Source organism: Saimiri boliviensis, chromosome 7 (genome assembly GCF_048565385.1).
Source record: "Saimiri boliviensis isolate mSaiBol1 chromosome 7, mSaiBol1.pri, whole genome shotgun sequence".
Taxonomy (NCBI): Eukaryota; Metazoa; Chordata; class Mammalia; order Primates; family Cebidae; genus Saimiri; species Saimiri boliviensis.
The window spans coordinates 19,016,966-19,031,165 of NC_133455.1; the positions used below are offsets into that span (position 1 = coordinate 19,016,966).

Consider the following 14,200-nt stretch of genomic DNA (forward strand, 5'->3'; position numbering starts at 1 on the left):
AAGCCAGGTGATGGCAGAAAGACTGCTGTTGATGCCCTCTTGGCTCAGAGGGCCTCATTCCTCAAGGTGAACTCTAACTGGGCTTGAGACAAACAGGCAAGTGAGACCAGAGGGGTCTGGTTTTGCCACTTCTTGGTGACATGCTGAGTCAGTGCAAGACCCCAGAGCCTTAGATGAATTGCACCTGCTGCATGGGCCGTACCCAAAACATTTCTGGTCAGTAAAGAGTTGGTCATTTTCCACATGTTCATACTGTTCTGTCCATATGAAGGTGGTATGAATAGACAAGGTCCAATTTCAAGTAGGGTCTTCATCTTGATAACCTCTAATCACTTCTGCCCACCTGCTAGAAAAGAGCTACACTAACCCTACCCACCATGAGTGAATTTTGACCAGCTAATCCAAAAGGTAGGATAATCCACAAAACAATCTAGACTCCTCACTGGCTCCCGTCTGAGAAGGCTCTGGTATAAGAATCCTTGTCAAGAAGACTGAATGTTGAGGGTAGCTGTTAGGGTTTTGATCAGAGGCGCGTGCCAGTGTGTCCCATCACTGAAGATGGCTGAGATTGCTATGGTGAGGCTGAGACTCTTACTCATAGTTCCTTTCTTTGTGGCTACCACGTGGTATAAATGTTTAAGGATACTTAAACAATTTTATTTTACTGAATTCTCTTAACATACTGAAGGGGCTTACAACTTAGCAATCTAATTCCATAATTCAGTCTATGCTTAATGAAAAACTTCCAAGTTTTTTTTTCCCCCACGACAACAAGCATTATAGACTCAAGGTGGCTCAGGTACTGGTGGCCAGAAAGAAATCTCTTCCTCTATGATTCTACACTGGACAGTGAATCTCTGGCCAAAAAGTGTTTTAAGGAGATAAGAGAGAAAGGTATCTAGTTAAGTATCCTCTCCATAGCTTGTATGGATGAACTGGAGATTTGGCCAGCTGTGATTTCCAAAGGTGAGCCAGTCTTTATTGGGTTCTAGTGTTGATCTTCTGTTCTAGGCCCTTGGTTAGGTTTATCTTCATCAAATGCAGAGAAAAATGCTAAGAATTCTACAATAGGAAGATGGATGAAAGTGTAGAGACCACTGTCCTAATGGTCTTGGCTCAAGAGAGCCTCACTCTTCAAGGTCCAGTGGGGCTTGTTTTTCACCCAGAGCAGGCAACAAGGTGAAGCCTGGGATAGGGTCAGGCTTCCTGTATTGACTGGTGGGGTTGGGTTTTTGTCACTTCGTGGTCACCTGATGAGTCATGTGGAGGAAGCCTGGGGAAATGTCTCACAACTGCCCCATGGGTCTCCATGTATTCGAGACACATTTCTGGTTGATAAGTTGTCTTTTTCATATATTCCAGCTATTCTGTACATATAAAAATGGTATGAGTAAAAGCATCTGACTTCAGGTAGTCTTCACTCAGACTTCCAAGTCCCCTCCCTACCTGCCAGGAAGGTGGGAATCTTAGATCTACACTAGCCATACCTACCATGCATGTCTTCCTTGTCATAACGCAGGATACAGGATAAACCACAAGATCCAGAATCGGAACACCTCACTGGTTTTTTAAAGCCTCCAGTAGAATGCTTTTCACCAAGAAGCTAATGAAGTTGATGGGTATCTTCGATGTCTCTAGGAGGAACATATGAGGGTGTGAAGTTGATGGGTATCTTAGACGTTTTCTCTAGAGGCACATATGAGGGTGTCCCACTGCTTGAGGATGCTAAGACTAATTGGTGATGCTAAACATCTTGCCTTTGTCGTGGTTCCCCTCCCTGGTTTGTGGCCACTGAGTAGGATAACTGTTGACAATCCTTTAAATGGTGTAGGGTTTGAAACCTGTCACCTTGCAAACTTGTGGACATTAGAGGAAGTGTCTCAACTTGAAAGACTGAAGTATTACTTCCACTTCTGAAAAGCACTATGGACTCGCAAATTTCCTCAGTGTATGATCCTCTTGATTAGTCTAATCCATCCTACATCTGGATAATAGATGACCCCTTCAAACTTGAACTGACTTTAATATGTCCCCAAACCATGCATTCCATTGCCGTAGGGCAAAACGCCCACGTTCTATCTTTTCCCCCTACCCGGTCACTTAGTTTTATCTAAAACTTTGTACATTTAGCAGGGAATCTCTGAACATCTAGTTGCCAGGTGAATTCCCTGCTTATGGCAGCAAACTTCTCATAAAACTACATCGAATGACATAATCTGTGGCTTTCTAAAATAGATCTTCACCCAAGAGTGAAGGCTCATTCTGAATAAGGCTTGCTCTGAATAATTATCTTGCTAGGTCCCTACAGATCAGCAGTTCTGTTGCTTCCCAGGGAAGACTGGAGACTGGGAAAGGAAGAAAAATAAGAAAATGCCCACTTCTAAATGGCCCCAGGTGGGCTATTCTTCCCTTTTCTTGCAAGGAGGAAGAATCTGTCTTTCATGATCTCATATTGTGGAGTTAGCAGTGGCTGACCTTTGGGGAGAAACTCACTGGGGATCAAACAGTTGAAAGGTGTCTAGTAAAATGCTCAGTTCATCTCCCTTCCAATTCCATGGATAACCCTGGAACTGGGCTTCCCAAAGTTGGACCAGGCTTTAAGTAGGCTCCATCAGCATTGTTTGGTCTCTAGTTCTAAGCACAAGTGTTGTTCTTTATCCTCAGGTGAGTTGGTGACCAAGCAGGAGACTGAACATCTGTCCTGAAAGTATGACTACTAAGGAACTGACTGTCAAATTCTAGCTGAGATCTCTGGGTATTGACTCCATAGGTGTGGATCTGAAAGGGACATGATCTTTTCTTAGACTATACTGGCAGAGAAAAACTTGACAGTGTCTGCCAATTCCAAGTCTGCTTGTGTAGGTGTACGCTGGTGACCTTTTCCCTTTCTCTTAGGGAGAAATTCCATGATACTAAGTTATGGTTCTCAAGTACAACACTCATGAGGTAAGCCTGGGCATCCCTTGCCTAGCTCAGGATCAATTGTTCATATAACTCTATCATTCAGATCATCTCCACCTCTGGTCTTGGAACCTTATCTGGGTGTCAATTTCAGGGCCAGAAACTTGACCTTTAACATGGCTGTAGAGACATCAGATGTAGCCATATGCTTCTCTATTAGACAACAGAGCACAACTACTGTCTGGTGTCCAGGGCCACCACTACCACCTCCTTGTGAATGTTGAAAAGCTGCATCGCAGGAGTGCATGGGATGGAGCAGAGAATACTTCTGGGGCTTTGATTCTCTATAGATAATAGTTCACTGGGCTTAACCAGCCTTTCATGGTTTTTAACACTCATCCTTTGGAGGCTTAACTTCTTGTGGGCTCAAGTTGTATGTGCTCTCAAAGGCCCAAAAAAACCATTGCAGACAAGCCATTGAACGAGAAGTCCAAAGTACCATGAGAAGTATCCTTCCACATGGAATCTTTTGTTGAGAGCCTGGGAATGTCTATGCCCAAAGGTTGAGGGATACTACCTTATTGGCAGAACTGTCTCTTTTCTCTCGAATTTTCTTGTGGCATCTCCAAGATCAGAAGCAACTTTATGGCCTTTCCCAGGTATAGAAGGTAGGGAAAAATTTTTTTGTAGTGCTGGTTTGGTAGTGGTGAATCCTCTCGGCATTTGTCTAAAAGAATTTCTCTCATTTATGAAGCTTAGTTTTGCTGGATACAAAATTCTTGGCTGACAATTGTTTCAGGAGGTTAACGATAGGAGCCCAATTCCTTCTGGCTTGTGAGGTTTCTGATTAAATCTGTCAACCTATAAAGGAAAATGTATCAGATTATTGGATGCTTTTGTCTGACAGCACTTAAGATTTTTTTTCATCTTGACTTTAGATAACCTGATGACTATGTGCATAAGTGACTTTTGCAATGAATTTTTCAGGTGTTTGAACTGGGATGTCTATCTCTTAAGGCCATTGAAGTTTTGCTCAATTATTTCCTTAAATGTCTTCCAAACCTTAAATTTCTTCAGGAACACCAATTCTTAGGTTTGGCCATTTAACATAATCCCAAACTTCTTGGAGACTTTGTTCATTGTTTTTAAAATTCCTTTGTCTTTGATAGAATAATATCTGAAGCACAATACATATTGACTCACAGCAAGACAAAGCTCAGCTACCACCCTTGAGTCAATTCAGGTGGGGCATTCTCTTATGTCCCTGGCGGGGAGGGCTCTGAGAGACTCGATAGTTAAGGTGAGGACTTCAGCCATGAGAATTAAGGTGGAAGTGCATCTATGTTCTCAGCTTTGACTCAGAATGGCTGTTTAAGCTGCCATGGAATGCTTTTCTGGGTTCTTGCTCATTCTTGTCCTCCAAGCACTGCTAGGGAAGTCTGGGAGCCTCATGGGAGAGATCAACAAGGAGCTTTCTCAGGCCAATCAAAGCTGTACCAGGTTGCAAGGGGTCATGATTTATGACCAGTTACTTGAATTGTAAGCAAAGAAACACACTGTTCTCATGTCAATCCCCTGTACTTATTTCTGCTTATTAAATCTTAACCATAATTTGAGAGAATTGCAGCTATGTCCTTAATGTAGATTCTGAGAAACTGATCTTGGTATCTGGGCACAGGCAGGCCAGGCTCAGGAAGAGTAAGATCTGAGATTCAATTATAGGGGAAGGAAAAGCCACTACAGGCTCACCTGCCTAGTCCTCTAGGGATCCCCTTAGTTCCCAGGAATCCTGAAGTTCTTTCTCAGGTAAGAAGTAACTCAGCAACTGAGTGTAGAAATAACTTTGAAGGAATGCAGGACTAGAAGGTACCTCTCCTTGGTGTCCCTGTGGGTGGCATTGCTACTTAATGAGTTGTCCTTCGCCTGGAGTCTAGAATCCACCTGAAGTTGCAGATCGAGTTGCCCAGCTGGGCAGCCTGCTACCCAAGCTGTCCTACAGATGCAGTTCCTGATCATGAAGTGAGAAACTGAACTCTTCCCCTCAATTGCTAGAAACCTGGCACTGGCCACAAGCTTCAGACTTTGTTCTTGTCTCAAGTCCAGATACACTTAGTTTAATAAACTAAGTATTAAACTGTCTTGGGTAGCAGGTTCTCTTTCATTGTTCTTGTGACTGGGTCACATGTATAAGATGGATGTGATGGTGAATGTTCACGAAGTGATCACTGTTTTCCTCTGCTGGCATAAATGAAGATCATTGTTGTCAGTGGGAGTCTCCGGCTGACCGTCTGGACAGTCTTGCAGTAAAACAAGCCTAAAGCGGAGTTCCAAGGCAACATTCTAATGGAATGTCAATGTTATTCGTATAACACCTTGAAGTTCACTCTAAGTAGCACAAATAAGTCAGGATCTTGGGAAATGTAAACTTCTGAGGGATCTCAAGATACTGAGTTACATACAGCATGCACTGGGTGTCCTGGAAAAGCACCCGTGTTGTAACCTCTTAAAACTGCTCAAACTTCATAAGCATCCAGAACTGTTCAGAGCAGTTGTTCCACTCCTCTAGCAAGCCTGACCCATGTCTGGTTACAACTCTTGGTGAAGTTTGCTTATTGTATGCCTTCCCCAACTTCTCTCTGCATCAGTTTGGCACAGCAAACCTCAACTTCACAAGTAAATACAGTGGTATGTACATATATCTTCCTGATCATAATCATACTTTACACAAGAACTCAGCCAACTTTTGGTATCGACCTGTAAGCAATCTTAGACTACTTAAATCGGGATCCAAATGTTGCTCCCCTCATCTTCTGGCTGACATCACAAGGATCCTTTAAACTGTAAGGGTTTTTAATCTCTTTCCTCGGCTACATATCTTACACAAGATGGCCAGTACCCCATAGATATCCTAAATCCCATGGGAACCCCGTGTTCTCTGTTCCCATGTCCCTCTAGAGATTTGTCTTCACTATTTCCTGGAATACACAGTTGCTTTGTTCTGTTTGGGTTTTCACTTTTCCCTTTGAGATTTTTCTTCTCTCCTGGTAACTTGGATGGTGTAAGGACTCCTAAGTCTGGAACCCAGAGAGCTTCCTGCATGTTTGTGATGCTGAGAACTGGGGCTAAGAAAGGAGGGCATTAGTCACTGGGAACTGCCTTCGGAAGACTATGTTTAATTAGCTGCAAGCTCTTTAATTGTGGCTGTGGACTTAGCTGTAACCTTGGAGTGCCCTCTTGGCTATTTCTCATTTTTCTCCCTTTGATCCTCTCTGAATACAAGGGTCCACCTCTTTAATCTTCCCCCAACACTGAGATCACAGCATATTGGCCTTAGTTTTAGGGTAAGGAAACAGTATAGGAGAGGAAGACTTAGTCTTCCTTGACACTGACCGGGTTGGGTACCTGATAAGTTATAGGTGAGCCCTCTTCCAGCTGTGACTCCTGGGAGATACTTAACCATATCTCATGCTATCTTCATCCAAATATTTAAGTCAAAACACAAGGGAAGTGGTGCAAGCATTTGAAGAGGTCATTGTGGGACTTCTGACTATGCTGGAAGGGCTGTGTCTGGCCATCAGAATAAGGGTTTAACCCTGGCGTCATGTTGGTAGCCATTAGACTTAGCTGTCTTAAGCCTTTTCAGAGTGGTGCTGGATTGCTTACCACTAGGAATCGCCCTGCATGAGTACTTCCTGACTATCTCTAGGAATATTACTGCTTTTTGGATGAGTATTTACACAACTGCTACCAAATCTCCATGAGTGATCAAGTTACAGTCCTAAGAGGATCTCCAGAAAAATCCCCATGTGGCTTGAGATCTGGTTAGCAATGGGTGTTTTGGGATTAGAATATTCAATGCAAGGTTGAGCATCTTATTTCTGCATCTGCCATGACTGTCATTCACAGCTTGTCGGGTAATGAAAGACAACTTCTGCTAATTTGAATTTTAGAATCCTGTCATGTCCCAAGTATAGATCCCTGAAGACCACTTGGATTATCCTACAGATGAGACAGGTAAAGAAATGCTAGAATGTCCACTCCTCTCAACCATGCAGGATGATAAACATCTTGAACTGATACTGAATTAGATACTCTTCTCCCTCAAGGGAAAATCAATTATCTGTAAAGACATTGTGGTTATCCTGTCAAGGCAATCTGAGAATGTAACTGACACATTAAGGATAACCTAGACTTGATGGGGTCAGAAGTCTTGCAGTGCAAAAAGTACTAGATGGGTTTTTTTGTTACCTCTCTAACAGTGAGATAACACTAGAGGGCAAAATGGTGATGGCAGGAGGTCCCTGTCTCTCCTCAAAGGGTCTTTCTCATGAAAAGCAAGGTCTACCTAGGCTTTGAGCAAAGAACAGTCAGAGGCCTGTGGTGGTCCCAAGGTTTGCATATTGGCCAGAAGAGTCTGGTTTTGTCATTTGTCATCTGAGTCTATTACAGAGCCTTGGCAGGTGAAACACAGCTGTCTGGAGCCTCCATACCCAAAGTGCTCTTGGTCAATAGTTTCTCATTCCATATGTTCATGTTGTACTGACCACGTGAAGGTGGTACAAACAGGGCATATTGTCGGATTTCAGGTAGGGTCTTTACCTTGGTCACCTCCAGCCATTACTGCCAGAAAGACTCTTGGAGAAAGTCTATACCAGCCTTAGCCAATACATGTATCATTTTCATAATATTCTAATCTAAAATGCAGAATAACCTATAAATAAGACCCATAACCTTCTCACTGGTTCCGGTTCCTTCTGAGTTGACTTTGGTGGAATACCTTGGTAAGAATCCCATGAAGGTTATAGGTTGTCTTCATATCTTGTCTAGAGGTACATGCCAGGGTCCCACAGCTGGGGAGGCTGATTGCAACTTGAACAACTTACCTTTGTCATGGTGGTTCTTCCTGCTTTGGTTACTCCATGGCATAAACATTTGAGATACATAATGGCATGAACCTTACCAAGTGCTTAATGTAATTGTTACGACTTTCTAATTATATAATTCAGTCTATACTTTTACTGAAACCCTTAAACTCCTTTCCAATTCTGGGCATAGACTCAGGGCCTTATGGCCAAGGAGAAGGAATCTGTCTTCCTCTGACTTCGTGCTGTAGAATAAATTTTGTCCAAAGGACAGCAGCTATTAAGTGTTCAAGGAGATCATAGTAAGATGAATGCATCTACTAAAACCTGTTCTCTTTGTAGTTTTTTGTATGGATCAGCTGGGGATTTAACCTTGATTCCAAAGCTAAACCAGCTTCAGAGTCTGTTGGCATTGTTTGATTTTTCTGTTCCAGGATCTATTGCTGTCCTATGACCATTAGGAGGTGAGGTGGTGACCACATCAAAAACTCAGCCTCCATCCTGAGAATGGTCACTGAGAGGCAGACCTTCAAAATCCAGCTGGGCTGATTATCTCCATGAGACTAGGTATGAAAAGGCCATGGCCTTCTCTCTCCAATGTGTATCCGGGTGATTCTATAACCTGTAAGTCATGTACATGACCAGGTTCTATGACGAACACATCTCGGTGACCTTGACATAGTCTATACTATGGGGAATTCCCAAGTTTCAGTGCTCAAGTAGGTCACCTGGTACAAGGCTGGGGTTTCTTGCCTGGCTGAGATCCAATTGACATCATTTAAACATTCCAGTTTTCTTCACTTTCTGGTCTTACTCATCCGGATAAGCTGACATAAAGGCCAGAAATGACTTTGATTTGTATCTCGAGGGGTATGTTACAGACAAGTCTGTCTGCCAGACAGTCTAGAATGAGATTTTTGCTAGGCGTGCTAGTATCTTGGATCACTTGGGCACTCTTGAATATTGTGACAACTTGCCCTCAACACTTCCAGGGCTTCATCTCTGTGCTGGTACAGATCTGTTCTCACTGGGCTTCAACAGCCTCTTTACTGTCCTTGGCCTCCATCCTTGGAGGACTCAGCTTGTGAGCCAAAGTCCTGTGTGCACCCAACCAATGCAGTTCAGGTGAGTGATGGGACAGAAGGTCCATGGGACCTGTAGGAATCCAATGTGGAATGAGAATTCTGATTAGAGGGGAGAAAGTCTGTTGTGAGTTCCCCTCTGGAAAGGGGGACACTGTCGTTCCCACTGGGTTATACCCATCAGAAAATGACCCAATAGTGAATGTTACTGAGGTCACCATCCTTGGTTTGTCTCGACTACTCCATGTATATACAGACCCTCCCTGCCCCATGATTAGCAGGGGCTCTAATGGAAGCTTCCTTTTGAAGTAATGTGTTGCTCTAATGGAAACTTTCTATTAAAACACATAAGGCATTCAGAATTTTGATCAAAATAATCTTCTCATATGGAAAGGAAAATCCAGTTGGGATGATGACCATACCACAGGGCATGTCCCTCTAGACAGGATGTTATTAGTCTGTTTTCACATTGCTGATAAAGACGTATCCAAGACTGAGTAATCTGTAAAGAGGCTTAATGGACTCAGTTCCACATGGCTGGGGAAGCCTCACAATCATGGCGGAAGGCAAGGGAGAAGTAAAGCCATGTCTTACATGAAAGGCAAGAGAATGAGAGCCAAATGAAGTGAGAAAACCCCTTATAACACCAGATCTTATGAGAACTCACTGTCATGAACAGTATAAGGGAAACCAACACCATGATTCAAATATCTACTTGGTTCCACTTCTGAAGCATGGTGTTATTATCATCCAAGGTGAGATTTGGGTGGGGATGCAGCCAAACCCTATCAAATACCTTACAAAAGTGCCCAATGCTATCTGAAAGTATAAAGATATACCCAGGCACATATTCCACATTGTGCCATATAAGCCCCCTGCCCCAAGTAGCCTCCCAAAAGTCTCAATCTTTCACTAGCTTACTCAAGGAAATTCCCCATCATACATCATTCTGAAGTAAACTTGTATGCATGCTCCTGAACAGCCAAGCTGAGGTCTGCTTTCTTGTGGCAGTGAAAAGCTCATGGGGAACCTTATCCCATGAAACTGGCAAAAATTGCTTAAATCCACTGAAGTCTCCAAAATAGCCCTAAGGTCATACAGTAAGAATTAATCTAAAACTTAAGAACTTGGTTCAAATACCACAGACTCGAGACCTACACATGCTTTGCAGCTCGGCTCAGTGTGAGAAAATAAACTCTAGCATGAGACAGCTGAGAGCAAGGGACTTCTTCGTACCCACCCAGCTCCCATTTGGAGGGCTATTTCTCAGGGAGGGGCAGAACATAAGGACTTCCTGTCCCACTTCTAGCCTACCTGTTTGAGGCTAATCCCATGTGTGTTTGGCTGAAAGATAGAGTTCTGTCTTCTATCCAGCTCCCATTTATGGAATAGAGGCTCTGTCTTAAGATAGGTGTGGAGCATACCAGGGCTCACAAGGCAGGGGTTTCGTGCCAAGACGTAAGCTGAGGAAACCTGGGGTTGCACTGCACCTTTCACCAAGCTCTCCTAAAAATAGGGGTGTCTGAGCTTTGTTATCCCTAGCAGTAGTCATGGCTCACATTTCTTTAGTGTGGAGAGGAATAGGACAGAACTCCAAATCTTTGCTCGAAAGAATTGACTTCATATGTAGTGGTGTGAAGTTCAGGCCAAAGGGCACTCCCAAGCACTGGAACCTGTGGGAAAAGGTGCATTAGATACTAATAGCTTCGTTGGAAATGCGAGCTAACCTAGATGGCTAGCTCTAAGAAAAACCAGAAGGCAGCTAGTGGAGGCTGCCTTGGGGTGTGAACTCACTTCAAACACTGCATGTAGGTAACTAGAAAATGGATCAATCTTGCTTTGAAGCAAGGTGGGTTAGGTACTTGATCAAGTTTTGAATAAACCCAGCCAGTTACATCTCCAAGGGGTATCTACTACACAACAGACCATCTTGATTCAGATTGTCAAGAACTCAGAAGGGATAGAATAGCTGAGCCTGCTGCTGTAGGATTTCTGGTCTTCTTCCCTTGCTTAAACCTATGTTCATCAAGCCTTTGGAGTAAAGGTTTTGGCTCAACCCCTAGAAGCCAGTAGGTAGAGACCATAAGTTCTTGTAAGATTTCCAGAGGCATTGCTAAACTGTTTGCCATTCCAGCTTTCCTGGATGTATCTTGCTTATCTCTTGCAAAGATATGAAAGTAAACTTTGGAAACGCCTTTGTCTTCAGTCTCCACTAAATCTGTCTGTTGCTTCTCAAACAGCTGGCATAAACCTAAATACCTGTGTTTCATGATGAAGTGGATTGGTTGGCCATGGAAGCTTTGGGATTAGAGAAACTGGACACTAAGGAAGAACAGCTTTCTTTCCTGATGGTCTTAGAACCTCGTGGAAAAGGAGATCAAGGACGCTATCCTGTTAGTTTACATACCTTAGTCGATTATTCTGATGTACCAACTTAGATTCCTGGAGATCAGTAAGGGGGTTACTCTGGAATACAAGAAGCAGGGAAATGATGGAGTTCCCTTCTCCGAAGATAAACTTCTCCTGTGGGACCTGTAAGAACAGCTAGCACGAGCCCTGACTACTTCTAGTCCTTCCAAATTTGTGGTAGTCCAGCTGCTATCTAATGCCTTCGTGGTTACCAGGCCACAGAATAAATGAACTTAGAGCTGCTTAGCATGAAATGGACTAGCTTCATGATCTGATGTTAGAAGCATTACAGTAAAATTAGAAGCACTCAACAGGCTTCTTTCACTGTCTCCCCAGAAATAATTGAGGTAGCAGCTTGGAATGTAAGATGTTAATAGTGGTCCATTAAGAAAGCTACTTTCTATTTCAATTGGGTACCCTTCTTGTTAAGTGTACCTGGACTTGTTTCTGAGCCCAGAACAAAGTCTGAAGCTTGTGACCAGTGCCAGGTTTTCAGCAGCTGATGGGAAGGGTCCAGTTTCTCACTTCAAGGTTAGTAACTCCATCTGCATGACAGCTTGGGCTCCTCTGTAGATCTCCCACAACAAAAGGTCCTCATCACTAAAGGTGAATATTGTCTGTGAACTTGCCTTTCTCCGTATGTTCTGGCAATCAGTCCACGTGGCGGATATAATATAGGTAGCATTTCCTCTTGAGTGGTATCATATCCAAGCACTTCTACAGGTCCTGAAGGTAGGACCTTAATATCTATGCTAGCCCCTTCCATGCTTGTCACATTCTCATGACTAATCCAGAATGTGCAATAATTCAAGACGACTAACCTGGACTTCTCAGAGTTACTGGTGATTCTTGAGCAAGTTCAAGACTTCTTGGCAACACTCCTCATGGGGGTAGTGGGTGTTTAAGACATCATCTAGAGGCACACACCAGAAGCCCTGGTATTGATGAGGCAGAGATTGATAACACAGATGAACCTCTATCCATTGGAAAGCTGGCTTTTTCCTTTGATTATGTCTGGGATGAATCTTGATCCTATGGCTTACCTAGTATTTTACCTATTCTCTATAATACTGAAGTTACTTTTCAGTAACATGGACTTAACTGGACTTAGACATTATATTCTTCAAAAAGGCTGGAAGTCCTTAATCCTAGCCAAGCATGGCTTCGGGAAAGATTCCCCTTGCTGGGGAACACCAAGGGAAACTAACGAACAGAAGGTTCATAGAATTTTGTCCCATGTCTGGAAACTGGCAGTTTGGGATGCTCTTCAGAATGGTTCAGTTTGAGTCATCTTGAACCCAGTCATTCTCAATTTAACTGTCAAAGTAATTCAACCAATAGCAATTTAAACTCCAATTATATCTGGTTGCTCCAGATACTTTAAAAGAACTTCAAGTGAACCATTAGATTTCGTGTCTTTTGTGGTAATGACAGCTTCTATTTCACTAACAGAAGAATGAGTTTACAGCAGGAAGAATTTAGTGCTAGAATTTAAAGAGCAAGCACAACAGCTTCTGGCCTTTGCATTTTGTTCTTCAGCTGGTTCTATTTCACCTCAAAATCTATTTCCCAGCAAGTCTTGGCTTGTTCTGAGGAAGTAAATTGGTTCTACAACCTATTTGGAACACCAGGCTGCTTTTGGCATCCAGTGTCCCCCTACTCCTACAGCAGGGCATAGGTTTACATGACCTGGGGCTCCATGTTTAGCAGAATGAGGCCAATCTTTGGTTGCCACATCCTCCAAGCTACTGGGGTCCTGTCTTAGTCATAGACTGTCTATAGGGCAGAACTCCAAATCCTTCCTTGAAAGAACTGACTTCATATGCAGTGGGGTGAAGTTCAGGCCTAAAGGACACTCAAGCACTGTGAAGGCTATGGGAAAAAGTGCATTAGAGACTGATGGCTTCATTGGAGATAGATTATCAAGCCTCAAAACTCAAAGTATGACTTCGGCAGCTTCAGGCTTTCCTGAGATGTCTTGGAGCACAACAGCCCCTCTCCCCATAACCAGTTTATACGCCGCTGCTCCATCACTTGCAGCCTCAGGAGCTCTATCTTTTGTTCACCCCCAGCAGGCTAGGATCATTCGAAGTGGTACCTCCTTTTGAGGTGCTCGGATGACAGCTTTTCTTTCCCTTTCGTTTTCCCTGGTAACTTGGTCATTTTTTTGTCCTCTGGACAGAAACTTGACCCTAAGGAAGACGAGGATAAATCCCTATTGTTCCTCCCCTTGCTTTCCCCAAGGGGCTTCTGCTAGACCTCAGTCACACAAGAGTTAGCAGTTCATTCCTCATCTAAGCATGTCATCCAGCTTCCATATCACTGGATCCAGTTCAGCAGTTTTTAGTTGAAATTGCCTCATCTTGCTTGTTCATATGTTGATCCTGGATGCCCATGAGCTCTTCCTGTTAAGAACTTGAGACACATGAGTTTAATTGAACAAGGAATGACATGAAAACTGGGCAGCCTCCTAAACCAGAGAAGGTTCAGAGCAACTGGTTCTGCTGTGTGGTCAAAGACTTAAGATGAGGGGAGTGAGGCAGAAAACAGACTGTTACAACTTGGCATTTACCTTATTCCAACTGTTTGAACAGTTGGCTACCTCTGACCAAGTCTGTGATTGATACCAAGAGTAAACTACAGCCTGTTTACATATCCACTTAAGTTACAGCCCATAACGCACAGAGAAACTTCTAGGTTGAACTTAAAACATAAGGAGGCAGCTCCAGGCTAAATACCTGTACCATGCAGGAGCTCACTCAACTTACTGCTTGGCCTCTAACCTGAATCAGCTCTTCATCCTCAAATCTGCCTAAATAGCTTCTGGGTTTGACTAGCTTGCATACCAAGTTCCTATTGCCAGAATCGCAGGGTCTTTCATACCTCCATCAGCACGTGTTGTGCTCATGCTTGATGCACTGTGCCTTGTCCTGGTGTACCTGGTAG

General features: G+C 43.4%; 1 pseudogene; it reads right to left on the reverse strand.

The window, feature by feature from the left end:
* Window positions 1-10,788: 10,788 nt before the first annotated feature.
* LOC101028846 (nucleolar and spindle-associated protein 1-like) overlaps window positions 10,789-14,200 on the reverse strand; it is a 28,643-nt pseudogene continuing 25,231 nt past the window's right edge.